We start from the raw sequence: 12,881 nt of genomic DNA, 5'->3' as shown, positions 1-12,881 counted from the left end.
AGTGTTTATCGCCCAAGTCTGTCTAGCGTTTGCTAAATTGCGCATGAAATCTGAAATGAAATAAACGTTATAATAAAACCAACCCCTGAGCCCTTTTTATTTAAAAACCTCAGATTAAGCACTCCACCATCGCAGGCAGGGAGTTAAAAAGTTACCACAAGGAGCTGAGCAGATTCATTGCTCCCCGGAGTTACTGGTGGGAAGCCTGGGTGTTCCAGGACCGAAAATGCCAAGAAAACGGGCTCAATTTAGGGCAAGGGGAGTCAGGAAGCAGGGTCTTCAGAGACTCTGGAAGAAAATAACACCCTCCCCCCACCACCCAATAAGAATAAAAAATAAAAGCAAACGATAAAAATGATAAAAACGTGCAACTTTAAAAGTCAGAGAGCAGAAGCCAGCTCAGATCCCAGGCCCTTCATGGGACCTCCCTGTGGTGGATGTCTACAGATATTTTTTTCTTTTTGAAATTAAAAATGAAAATTACCCCCACCAAAAAATGGGGTCCATAAATAAGCATCCAGGAAGAAGTATTTGTACAGGGCGGTGGAGTTTTAAAAGGATTTTTCTGCAGGATCAGGTTGTTGGTCTGTGATTAAATATTGATTTTGTGTAATTAGTTTTCATGTGAACTATCCTCTTGCTGATAGCTTAGAGGTTTCAGAACTAGAAAAGAAATGGAATTGGACATGGAAATTATTACTTAGCAAAGTGACAGGGAAGTGAGGGCCAGAGAAAAGACTGAGGCTTGGCTGATTTCGGCACAAAGAAATAAAGGGCCTGGGTAGGCCTCCAGGGACCACCCCCTCTATCCCCACCCTGGGGCCCCAGGCCAGATCAGGGGAAGGGCCTCTTGAGCGAGGAAGGGGACCGGAAGAAGAAATGGCTGCCAGAAAGAGGACCCTGCACGGGCACAGACCTGTGCAAAACCCGTGACACCTGGCCACATACCTGGTCCAGAGCGGTGGCTCCCGGGCTCTGGGTGCCTCAGGAGGCCCCCCTTGTGAGAACACTTATGTCTCTGGGTGTCTGGAGGGAATAAGGAGAGTCAGGGCCTGTCTGGAGCCTGGGTGGGCAGGGCGGGCGGTGGGAAGAATGGCTCGCAGACCTGCACTCTGGGGAGACCCTGCTTGGACTGTGCTCTCTGCTGAGGCATGACTTCACGCGGGGCTGGGCGGGGGTCCCCTGAACACCTGGGCAGGTTTCCTGTGGAATAATTCTGTGCGTTCCAGGGAGGGGGGTTTGGTGTGGGAGTATTTTTCTGGGGCTATTTCCAAGAGTTAAGTCTACGAGGTGTGTGAGTGTCTGAAAGCAGGGTGTGTTTGGGCCCGGCTGGGTTTCTGTTCAGGATGTGTGTCTGGGTCACCTTTCCTTAACACTGAACAATGTTGTGCGGGGTGTGCAGGCATGTGCCTGTGTTCGTGTCTCCACCCAGGAGCGGGTGCCCGGCATCCGAGCGTGTCTGCATCCACATCTGTGTGTGCCCGCTTTGCTGTGTCTCTGCAAGTGGCCCTGTCTGTCCCCCAGCCCCTTGCTTCTCTCTTTGGATGCCTCTGTTTGTATACCTGTGTGTGTGTGTCCATGGCTGTGGGCCTTGCACCTTGTGTGCCTGTATCTCTGCTCATGTTGAGTCTTGTTTTCCCCACTAGTGTGAGAGCCTGTGCCCTTTTCTGTGACCATCTGTGCCCGTGGATGTGCTGGCGGGTACGCCTCCGCGGTGTGGGCGCCGCTGCCCCGGTCTGTGTGTGCGCTCCGCCTGCACCGGCCCCGCGGCTTCTTTGGAACAGACACACTGCCCCCTAGCGCTCAGACGAATTCTAAGTCCCCGCCCGCTGGCGGCACAGAGCCCCAAGCAACAGGGGCGACAGGATCCAACCTCCTCGGGCCCTTTCCCTCCCCTTCTTTCAGCCTTTCCCTGGAGAGGGGCACTGTGTCCGAGGGGCCTCCCGGGCAAGGAAAGGAGGAGACACAGCTGGACGGCAGGCCCCAGATCTGAAGAGGGATGCTCTCTGCTGGTGACAAGTAGGGAACTGCTCGGAATGGCCCCCAGGAACTCCAGTCCCAAACTAGTGAGCGCCCCCACTCCATGAAAACACAAAGCAATCGACCCTCAACACCCTTTCTCCAGTAGACACACAACCATCACCCTCGCCCATCAGGCCCCCCAAACCAATACAGACATGCACACTGACAGTCATAGACACACACATGCCTCCACAGGGGACACGTCTGCACACTGGCTGCAGGTTACTGACGGCTCCCTGTGTGGGGCCCCGGGGCTTTTTCATCCAGGGTCCCATTTCATCCTTGTAGCAACTGCTTAAAGTTAGGATTCTGAACCCATTTTACAGATGAGGCCATGGAACGTCAGACTAAACGAATGGCTTTCCCAAAGTCAAAAGAGTGGCAGGGCTGGGATTCCAAACCCATCTGAGGCCTGGCTCTTAACCACCGCCTGCTCTACCTGTCTGTATTCCTTCAGGTCAAGTGATCAGCACAGTGCAGAAAATGCAGTAAGTGCCAAGAAATATTGACTACTTTTGTCACTGTTGCCATTGTGATCATCATTAATATTATTGTGATTACGATTAGTACCATCCTCAAATTAGTGTGTGTGCGTGCACACACACATACATTGTTTTATCCTCAGCCCTCTCTTCACTAACCTGCATGCCCTTCAGAGCTGGAAACTCACAAGGATCAGAGTGGACCTAGTCTCTCTTGCAGACAAAGTCCCTCAGGATGCCTGGAGGGCAACCTGCTTCTATGGTCACCTCTCTCCTGAGTTAGTGGCAGAATGTATGTGGGCCTTGGCACTGCACACCCAAATTCAGATCTTGGCTTCACCACTGCTGATCTGTGTGACCTTGGACAAAATACTTTCCTCCTCTGAGCCTCAGTTTCCCCTGTTGGGAGGGGGACTCATCGCCAGTACATATGGAGCATCAGGATTGGAGACAATGTTTTAAAAGTGGCACAGAGGGTGGCAAATGGCGGGCATTCATTAGAAGGTAGCCTCTTATTACCATTAGTAACATTATCATTTCTTCTGTGTTTGGATCCAGGGAGGTAGAAAGCAGTACAAGGATGCCAGAGAAACTGGGTTTATTTGACAAATCAGTTTTGCCTCACCATCCCGTCTGTGAGAAAAAGGATGACTGTCTTAGGTACTCACATCACACTCTCCCATCCCCAACTGTGCTGGTGTAAAGGGGATGCAGGCCCAGCTTCTGCTCAAGGAGCACCCAGGGCTGAAGTCTTTGGGGAAGGTCCGGCTATGGCCGGAATACAGGATGCAGTAGCTGGCTAGAGGTTGGAAGGGATGAGACCTCCGTGTAACCATGGGCTGCCAGTTGCTAAGCAACAGCATCCCCCCTCCCTCTCTCTATTTTTGATGCCTGCTGTCTTTGGGGGTCTCTTCTCCACTGAATAAATACATACTGAGTGCGTACTGAATATCAGGGTTCAGCCTAGGAACTCAGAAGAAAATAGTGGAAGATCTAGTCCCAACCCTCAAGCCAGATCAAAGGGAACCTAGTATTCCATGCAAAAGGGACTATGTCACACACTATAAGGGATAAAAATCACTGTCCTGAGAGAGAGGGATAATACAGAAGTGTTCCCAAAGATGGGTTTTGAAGGTAGAAAAGGAGTTTAACAATCCAATCAGGCTTCAAAGACTTCCCAAGTAGAGGAATTAGATTAGAAGGAGTGTGGGAAGTTTCAGGCAGCACTTCGTTGAGAGCAGACGAGGGAGGGGCAGGATCTGAAGCTCAAGAGGTCAACAAGGACCCAAGATCAGGAGGGCCACATAGGCAGATGGAGAATTTTGGACATTGTCCTGGGGGAACCAGCCATGAAAGGGCTTTAAGCAAAGCCAAGTGACACAGAGGTGAGTTTTAAAAGGACCTTGGAGACCTCAGGGTCTCCCTCTTCTTTGCCTTTGAAGGTGACCCCAGAAGCCATCTTCACTGGTTTCCCTGGAAACAAGGTCTGGGAGAGGAAAAGTTCCAAGTTTGTCCCCAAGGAACCAGCACAGATTAAGGCAACATGTGCTGACTCTCCCACCCCAGGGTTGTTTGCGTGAACAAGGGTCTCCTCTGGCCCTGGCATCGAGGACAGATAGATTCTGCTTCCCATTGAGTAAGACTTCCCACCCTCAGTGGCAGGGGCGGGGAGGGGGGGCAGACGGAGGCCAGGGAGCATTTACAAAAGAGGCATCCTAGGTTCAAATCCCAGCTTGCCAAACCCTAACCACATGACCATGAGCAAGACCTGGATTGGAGCTCCATTTTCTGGTTCTACCACTGTCCCGGGGTGTCTGGGGGCTAAAAGTGTGGGAAAACACCCAGACTACACTCTATAACCTTTTTTATATAGACTAGATATTACCACAGTCTATCATATATTCTATTATTGTATTGTATAGGCTTCTCTGGTGGCTCAGACAGTAAAGAATCTGCCTGCAATGCAGGAGACCCAGGTTTGATCCCTGCATCAGGAAGATCCCCTGGAGAAAGGAATGGCAACCCACTCCAGTATTCTTGCCTGGAGAATTACATGGACAGAGGAGCCTGGTGGACACGACTGAGCGACTGACACACACACACACATACACCCTGTGAGGTAGGTTCTGTTGTTGTTGTTCAGTCGCTAAGTTGTGTGACTCTTTTGCAGCCCATGGACTGTAGCCCCGCCGGGTTCCTCTGTCCATGGGATTTTCCAGGCAAGAATCCTGGAGTGGGTTGACATTTCCTCCTCCTCCAGGGGATCTTCCCAACCCAGGGATCAAACCACATCTCCTGCTTGGCAGACAGGTTCTTTACCTTCTGAGCCTCAAGGGAAGCATGTTCTATTAGTTTTCCCATTTTATAAAGGAGGAAACTAAGGTACAGAGAGATGAAGGGACTTGACCTGGGGTCATCCGGCAAACGAGAGGCAGAGTGGGACTCACACCAGACCCGCAGTGATCCCCACCATCGGCCTGCAAACCAGCCCACAGTCTGTACAAATGTGGGCCACGTCTGAATCGCAGAAGCAGGGGCTGGGTGGGGAGGGGTATGGGCGGGCCCTGAGAGACTCTCACTCCCCTGGACACGCCCAGCCTGAGGTGGAGTCTCCTCCCTCTGGGCTCCTTCCTGCACCTTCCTGCTTCCAGGAGGCCCCCGGGACCTGACACAGGATCTCAGTATGGCGAAGCCACTGACCTTCCCCATGAACAATAGCTGGGTCGTAAGTGGCTGTTTCCCAGCTCACCTGGCCGGAAAGGGCCACATGAACAGGAAAAGAGCTCTGCCCACCATGAGGCATTTCGGCTTCCCAGCATCAAGCCCTCCCTGGCAACCCAGTCTTCCCTCTGGCACACTCCCTTTTCAGGATCTAGCTCAGAACCAATTCGGACATCCAAACGCCAGGGCAACATCCTGGCTGATCTGAGATGGGACCACTGCCTGAAAGTGTGAACAGCAACTTTGATAAGAGCTTCCCCTTTTTCTGAGCATGGAAGCTCTCTGAGACCTTGTTTCATCTCGAAAACACTCCCAGGAAGATGGTGCCACCTTCACCCTTGGGAACATGCTGGCGGCCATGAGGCTTGTCCGTGGCAGGGCCCAGGCCCAAGCCTGGGTCCATAGGATCCTAAGGCTATTCAGTGGACTTCTCCATCTATGACGATTTCTCTTTCGCAGACAGCATCCAGCTATGAGCTTCTATTTTCCATTCTCTAAGCAGAGTGCACTGAACCCAGGCCCTGGTCCCAAAATAACTCAAACCAGCCCCACGAGCTGGAACTGAGGCCCCGGCGACTCCAGAGCCCAGTCCAGCCTCCCCTTGAAAAAGTTCCCATTCAGCAAAAAAAAAAAAAAAACCAAACAGGCATCATACATCACGCATCATGCACCACACAATTAGTCAGAAAATGGGAAAGTTCGGGAGGGTTCATAATTATTCAACAAACCTATTTAGCATGATCTCCCCCCACCCCCACCTCTTCAGTTTTCTCTCCCTACTGCAATCAGCTATGTGGGCTCATTACCACAGAGAATCTATCTGGCAAAGCAGCTTCATAAACGGAACCAAACAAGCATGCATGATGGGAAAACTTTGGACCAGCCAGTCATTAGTCAAATCTCTTCAAGTCACACCTCTGTGGGTCCCCCCATCCCCACTCCTCCCCTGCTGGGGAAGACTGCTGTTCAGTGATGTCTCCATGGGGCAGGGATGGGGGCTAGTAGCATCACCCCCAAGGCAAGGGGAAGGTCACTCAGACTTGGTTCCGCAGTGCCTGGGGTCACAGACTTGTCTCCCAGGAGGGAACCCTTGCGGGTATCAATCAGCAGCAGCTGCAGGGGCAAGGGTGATCAGGTAGGTCCCTGTTTGCTCAACTCTATCCCATCCCTCTTTGCTTTCCATCACAGAGGAGCGGGGTGGTGCGACTCAGAGCACCACACAGATCTGAGGTCTGTGGCCAGGTCCTCCCCTTCCCTGTGCCTCAGTTTCCTCACTGGGCACCTGTGAGGATGGATTAAGTGTAACAGGCTCACACTTCGCCTAGGAGGTAAATGGAGGGGGGTTATAAGGACACAGAGGCATCCTCAATAGGACTTTCTGGAAATGTGAGCTCCTGTATAGGAGATGCAACCCTCCCCCAGCAGCTCACAGTAATAGGGAAACAGTCTCCAGGCTTGAGGCATCACAGTGTGCTGGGCTCCATCTAAGTCTTTGTCATAAAGCTATTTCTCCCGTAACAATTGCCACAGCACCCCTGCAACAGGGGTCCTAGGCATGTGCCCATTTTGCAGAATGGAATGTAGAGGAATGCACATCACTTTGGGAAAGAGCATGGGGAGAGTTCCTCTGAAACCAGAGCCCACACAGTTTGCCCAAAGCGTCCTGGCAGGAGTCATACAGAACTTCCCCAGGGAAGGCTCAGACTCCCCCCACTCCAACCCCCTGCTGCCCCACACTCAGGCTGTGAAGTGGACTCGGGGCTGTTGGGCTTTGAATGCCCTTCCACTCTGACAAGGAGGTAGAGCCCAGGGAGAGTAATGTGCTTATTTGAGTCAGATCCTTGGAAACGTTCACAAATTATCACTGTTTGGCCCGTGACAGTATGAACAGATCTTCCTCTGAACGTTGTTCTGCATGTAATGGGCAGGTCAGCGTGGCCCAGGGGTGAATGCGGACAGAGGCCTCAGGTTTGGCCGCTTATAGTGGCTTTCCCGCTCATAGCCTCAGTCTCCCCATCTGTTCAATGGGGAGAATGATATTTCCGAGGGTTGTCTGGGAGGGGGCACCCGGCACAGAGCACTTAACACATAGTTAACACTCAATAAACAGCAGTGCTACTGCCGCAGGAGCGAGGCCCCTGCAGGGCGGGCCCAGCTCCCATAGGGCTGCCCGAAAAGGATTGATGAGGTGCCTGTGTCACACGTTTGCTCCCTCCCCGACCCCAGCTGTGAGGTCCCGAGGCTCCCAGCTTGCATCCAGAGTCCTCAAGACGCCAGCGCTCTGCCAGCTCCCAGGAGGGGCAACACCCCCTCTACCCCACCCACCCCGGGTTCTCCCGGCCAGGCCCCAGCTGTGCAAGGCTCACCCTCCTGGGAGCCACCACCTCGCCAGTGGAGGCCCAGCAGCCTGTGACATTGGCCACCGGACCACCTGGTGAGCTCTGGGTGGGCTCCAGGCGCCAGCTCCACCCCCCCAACCCCCCACTTCTGGCTCGGGTGAGCTCATCTGGGTTTGGTAACGTCCGAAGCAGCCAGGAATGTTTGCTCAAATGTTCCAGGCCCAGCGAGCAGAAGAGTGCAATGCCTCCCTGTGCCCCTCTCGAACATGCAGAAAGCAGTGTGCTATAACTCAGACAGCGGGCCTTACCAGGCCCCAGGAGATGGATGCGGCGTTTGGGAATCTATATCACCCAAAAGGAAAATGCCTCTTAAATCACAGGGAGCCAGCAGAGGACAGGAGCATGGGGGTTGGGGGTGGTGGTGGCAGAGACCCAGGGATGCTCCGGAGGCGGGACTGAGAGGGAGGGGCCGCACACTGGGCACTGGACCTCCTCCTCTCATTGGTTGCAGCTTCTCCTCCCTTGAGGAGTCTCCAGGGGAGGGAGGGAGGCCTGGAGATGCTTGCCTGATGTGGACATTCATCGGAGAATGTGTGGACCTGCACACATACACACACACACACGCGCGCGCGCGCACACACACACACAGACATGTCCTGTCCCTCCTCAGGTCCTGTTGAAATCTCTCCTGGCTCCATCCCTTCCCTGGTCCTCCCCTGCCCCTCCCCAGCCCTAACAACACCCAGGATCTAAATCTGATCAAATTCAGTCACACTCAACCCTCCTCCTGCCTCGACACCTACATCCTTAAAACGTGCCAGTGGATCCCACCGTTTGGGAATATAGATCAAATTTCTCACCTGCCCTCTGTGCCCGGCCCCAGAGACCTCTCTGGGCCCACCCCAGTCTCCCCAGTGGAGCCCACACTGGCCCCAAGTCTATCCTTGCTTTTCCCCTTCCGGGACTTGGCGGATGCTGTGCCCAAGGCTGGAGGGCTCCTTCCTGCCTGCGTCCTCTTTGCCCAGTTAAGAAGGCACGGCCATCCTTCTGCTCAGCTGCCACATTCTTAGCGAAGTCTTCCCCAGCCCCTCCCAGGTTGCTCTCCCAGCCTGAGGACCAGATAGTGTGACATCCAGTAAGTAGCATTACCTCTTTGATGAATTTCTGTCCACCCCACTCAAAAGCAAGCATCCTGTGGGCAAGGGCTCTGCCTGCTTCTGGGTCTTTACTATTTGCTGGTACCATGTAGGAATTCAGGACTTCCCAGGTGAAGCTAGTGGTAAAAAAAACCTGCCTGCCAATGCAGGAAATGCAACAGACACGGGTTTGATCCCTGGGTTTGAAATATACCCAGGAGTAGGCAATGGCAACTCCCTCCAGTATTCTTGGCTGGAAAATTCCAAGGACAGAGGAGCCTGACGGGCTCCAGTCCATGGGATCGCAAAGAGTCAGACATGACTGAGCACACGTAGGAACTTGATGGACATTTTCTGAATGAATGAATGAAGACACTGTGCCAATGAAGAGAAAGTGGCAAGGTTAGGGGTTCACAGCAGCATTTCTAAGACTCATTAGAATCAAACCAAACAGTTTTGCTGGCCAATAATGACCCCTGATGTCTAGTTTTCCCTGTTCAGTCCCACCCACTCTGGGGCCTTTTTGTCTGGTCTCGCTGCTACTTGCCCATCTGGGCCCAATAAACTCCTATTCACTCTGCAAGACCCCACTTAGTGCTTTTCAAACTGCAGACTGTGACCAATCTATAGATTATAAATCATTTAGGAAGTGTGGTATATACATGCAATGGAATATTAGCCATAAAAGAGAAGTGAAATTCTGGTACCCAGCATCCTGGGAGGGACTGGGTATATTCACCATGAATATACCTTGAAAATGTTATGCGAAGTGAAATAAACCAGACACAAAAGAACAAATAGTGTGATTCCACTTACATGAGGTAATTAGAAGAGAGAAACTGGTAGACAGAAAGTAGAACAGAGGTTACCAGGGGTGGGAAGGTGGGGGAAAGGGAGAGTTAGTGTGTAACGGGGACAGAATTTCTGTATGGGATGATGAAAATTCTAGAAATGGACAGTTGGTGATAGTTTCACAACATTGTAAATATACTTAATGCCGTTGAACTGTACACTTAAAAATGATTAAAATGGTAAATTTCATGCTATATATGTTTACCACAATAAAAATAAAAAACCTCTTAAGCTAACCAAGTAAGTACACAAGTAAGAATAATCTGGTGGGACTTTTTTCCGTGTGTGTGTTAGTGTGTTTGTGTAAAATATATTTCTGACATTGGGTCAAGGTCAACTGATTTTGGAAAACACCGCGCTCTGGGGTCACGGATCATCAGAAGCCTTCCCTGACCTCACAGAGTGATGTCCTGCCCCCTCTGTTCTCTGCCCCTGTGTGCCAGCTCTCAGCGCTCCACAAGCTTCCGCCTGTGGTCTAACCTCACGTTCATCTGTTGATCAGCAGCACTGGACTCCAAGCTCATCAGGGCCAAGGACTGTGTCTCACTCCTCTCTGTGCCCTCGAGATGTCAAGTTCAGTGCCTGGCACAGAGTAGGTACTCAGCATTTTTTAGAAACGGGCAAGGTGTAGGTGAGTCCAGCAGTCCCAGCTTTGGATTCACCCTAATGTCAACTCCTATTAATAGCTCTACCACCGATATGCTGTGTGAGCTCAGGCAAGTTACTTCACCTCTCTGGCCCTCCATTTTCCATTAATAATAATAATATTACCTATTGCCAGGCTGAGTGTTTTATAAATGTTGACTCATTCATTCAACAAATGCTTGAGCACCTACTGTGGGCAGCTTTGCAGATTAAAAAGTCAGCAGGACATACAGGTCCTGGATGTTTATCTTTATGGATCTTTATCTCAGCAAATCCTCCCAGCACCCGTTGTACAAACATGAAGACTGAGGCCAAGACGTTTTTTTTGACTCTGAGCCTGACTTCTTTGCTGCCTCCCATTGCCCTGTGAGGGTCAAGTGGTCACAGCCCCGGGACTTAAGAAGAGTCTATTTCTTCCTCATCTCACAGAGTCTTCATGAGCCCTACTTTGCACCAGACCAGCCCTGCACCTGCTGGGCAGATAAACACAAGAATGGTCACTAATGGCTGTATGGGGGAAGATCTGGGCCTGCGGGAGCATGTAGGAGACGCTGGAGGGGAAAAAGAGTCAGGGCAGGCCTCCTGGAGGAGGTGACACTCAGCAGAGTGCTGTAGGTGAAGCAGGAAACGGCATTGGAGCCCTGAAGACTCGAGGGGAATTAGATGAACCCATAGCAAAAGACTCTGACTAAACCTGCGCACAGAATAAGCAGATAAGAGTTAACTGGGTTAGAGAGAGTCAGAGAGAGAAAGGGAAACAGTGCTCCAGGCAGAGAAAATGCCATGTGCAAAGGTCCTGTGGCAGAAAGCAGCAGGTAAAGTTCAAGAAATGAGGAAGATCAGAGGGGCCAGAGATGATGGCAGGTTCCAAGCCTGCAGGACTCACTGACCAAAGGCAGCCATTGAAGTTTAAGGGGCAGTGATATTCATTCATTCATTTAATAAATCAATCTGCAGTTAGCATCTACTGTGGGTCCTTCTTTGCACAGCTCAGTTCTGGGCTCTGGAGACACAACCCTGAATAAAACTGAGAAGGTCCCAGCACTCACAGAGCTGTTGAGATCAGATGTGTGACATCACATAAGCCTTCTTTGTCGCCCCCCTTCCTTCCCTCCCTTTCCTCTCCTTTCTCCCTCCTCCCTCCCTCTCTCCCTTCTTTCCTTCCTCCCCTTTTCTTAACTTAAGCCATCTTTTCTTGTCGACCTCAGTGTTCCTACTTATGTCATGTCACCATCTGGAGAAAGAGCATCTTTTAGCAGCTAAAACAAGATGGGTAGTGACCCCTGTGTTAGTGTCCTAGACCTGCCATAAACAGAGCACCATAAACTAGGTAGCTTCAAACAGCAGAAAGTTATTGTCTGGCTGATCTAGAAGAAAGAAGTCCGAAATAAGGGGCTGGCAGGGCTGTGCTCTCTCCAAAGGCTCTATGGGGGAATCTTCCTTGCATCTTCTAGCTTATGGTGGCTCCTGGAAACCCTTGGCACTCCTGGGCTTGTAGACACATCACTTCGGTCTCTGCCTCCATCTTCATGTGAGCTTCTCCTTGTGTATCTCTGTATTCCAGTCTCCCTCTCCTTATAAGGATACCAGTTATATTGGCCGTAGGGGCCAGCCTAATCTAGTATGACCACATTTTAACTTGATGACATCTGCCAAGACCCTATTGCCAAATAAGGTCACATCCACGGGCTCTGGGTGGACATGAACTTGGGGGTACACTATTCAAATCAGTACACTCTGCTTCTTTTAAATCAACTAGAATGTCTTCCAGCGACACCAGCTTTTTTTCCCAAGATACACTGGATAAAACCCATGGATGAAAAATTTATGCAATTTTGTCCAGATTCAACATGTGTTATTCAACTAGGTGTTAAAATATCTTTTGTCGAGTGATATCACAAAGCATTTCATTCCAGTTACAGTCAATCTGCATTTCATCTCACACAACATTTAATAGGTTCGATTCCAATTAACAAAAAAAAATTTTTAATAGCTAATTGCAGACTGGTTAAGTATGAGTATCCTTTACACTTACTGTTCACTCAAGGTAGAAGAAAGGTTTGATCTTGATGCATCTCATTATGGGATACACTTCCCAAAATATATAGTTAATAATTATTTCATAATATAGCTATTTTATGCTTAAAACTTATATGTTACAGGAAATGTTGTATAATATATATGATCCTTTTCTGTTATTTTGATCAATTGTATGCCAATAATTGGGCTTCCCAGGTGGCTCAGTGGTTAAGAATCCACCTGCAATGCAGGAGATGCAGATTCGATCCCTGGGTCAGGAAGACCCCCTGGAGAAGGAAATGGCAACCCACTCCAGTATTCTTGCCTGGGAAATCCCATGGACAGAGGAGTCTAGACGGCTACAGTCTATGGGGTCACAAAGAGCTGGATATGTTTTAGCGACTGAACAGCAACAATGACTATGCCAATAGTTACTGAAATAACTATACAATGATAACTCAAGACAGAAAAAATACTGTAATCCTTAGAGCTTACAGTCACAGAAAATATGACAAATATTTAAAGTTTTTTTAAAATCTGTGTGCAGTACTTTGGCCTTGAGAGGATGAGGGCTGGGTTTTAGTGGTGACAGTAACATTTCTATAGCACATGCCACAGACTAAAAGAGCCGAATGAGACCTGCCCACCTTTCTGGATGTTTCTCA

Source organism: Giraffa tippelskirchi, chromosome 11, assembly GCF_054371585.1.
Source record: "Giraffa tippelskirchi isolate mGirTip1 chromosome 11, T2T-mGirTip1v1.2.pri, whole genome shotgun sequence".
Lineage (NCBI taxonomy): Eukaryota > Metazoa > Chordata > Mammalia > Artiodactyla > Giraffidae > Giraffa > Giraffa tippelskirchi.
This window is presented reverse-complemented; position numbering follows the sequence as displayed.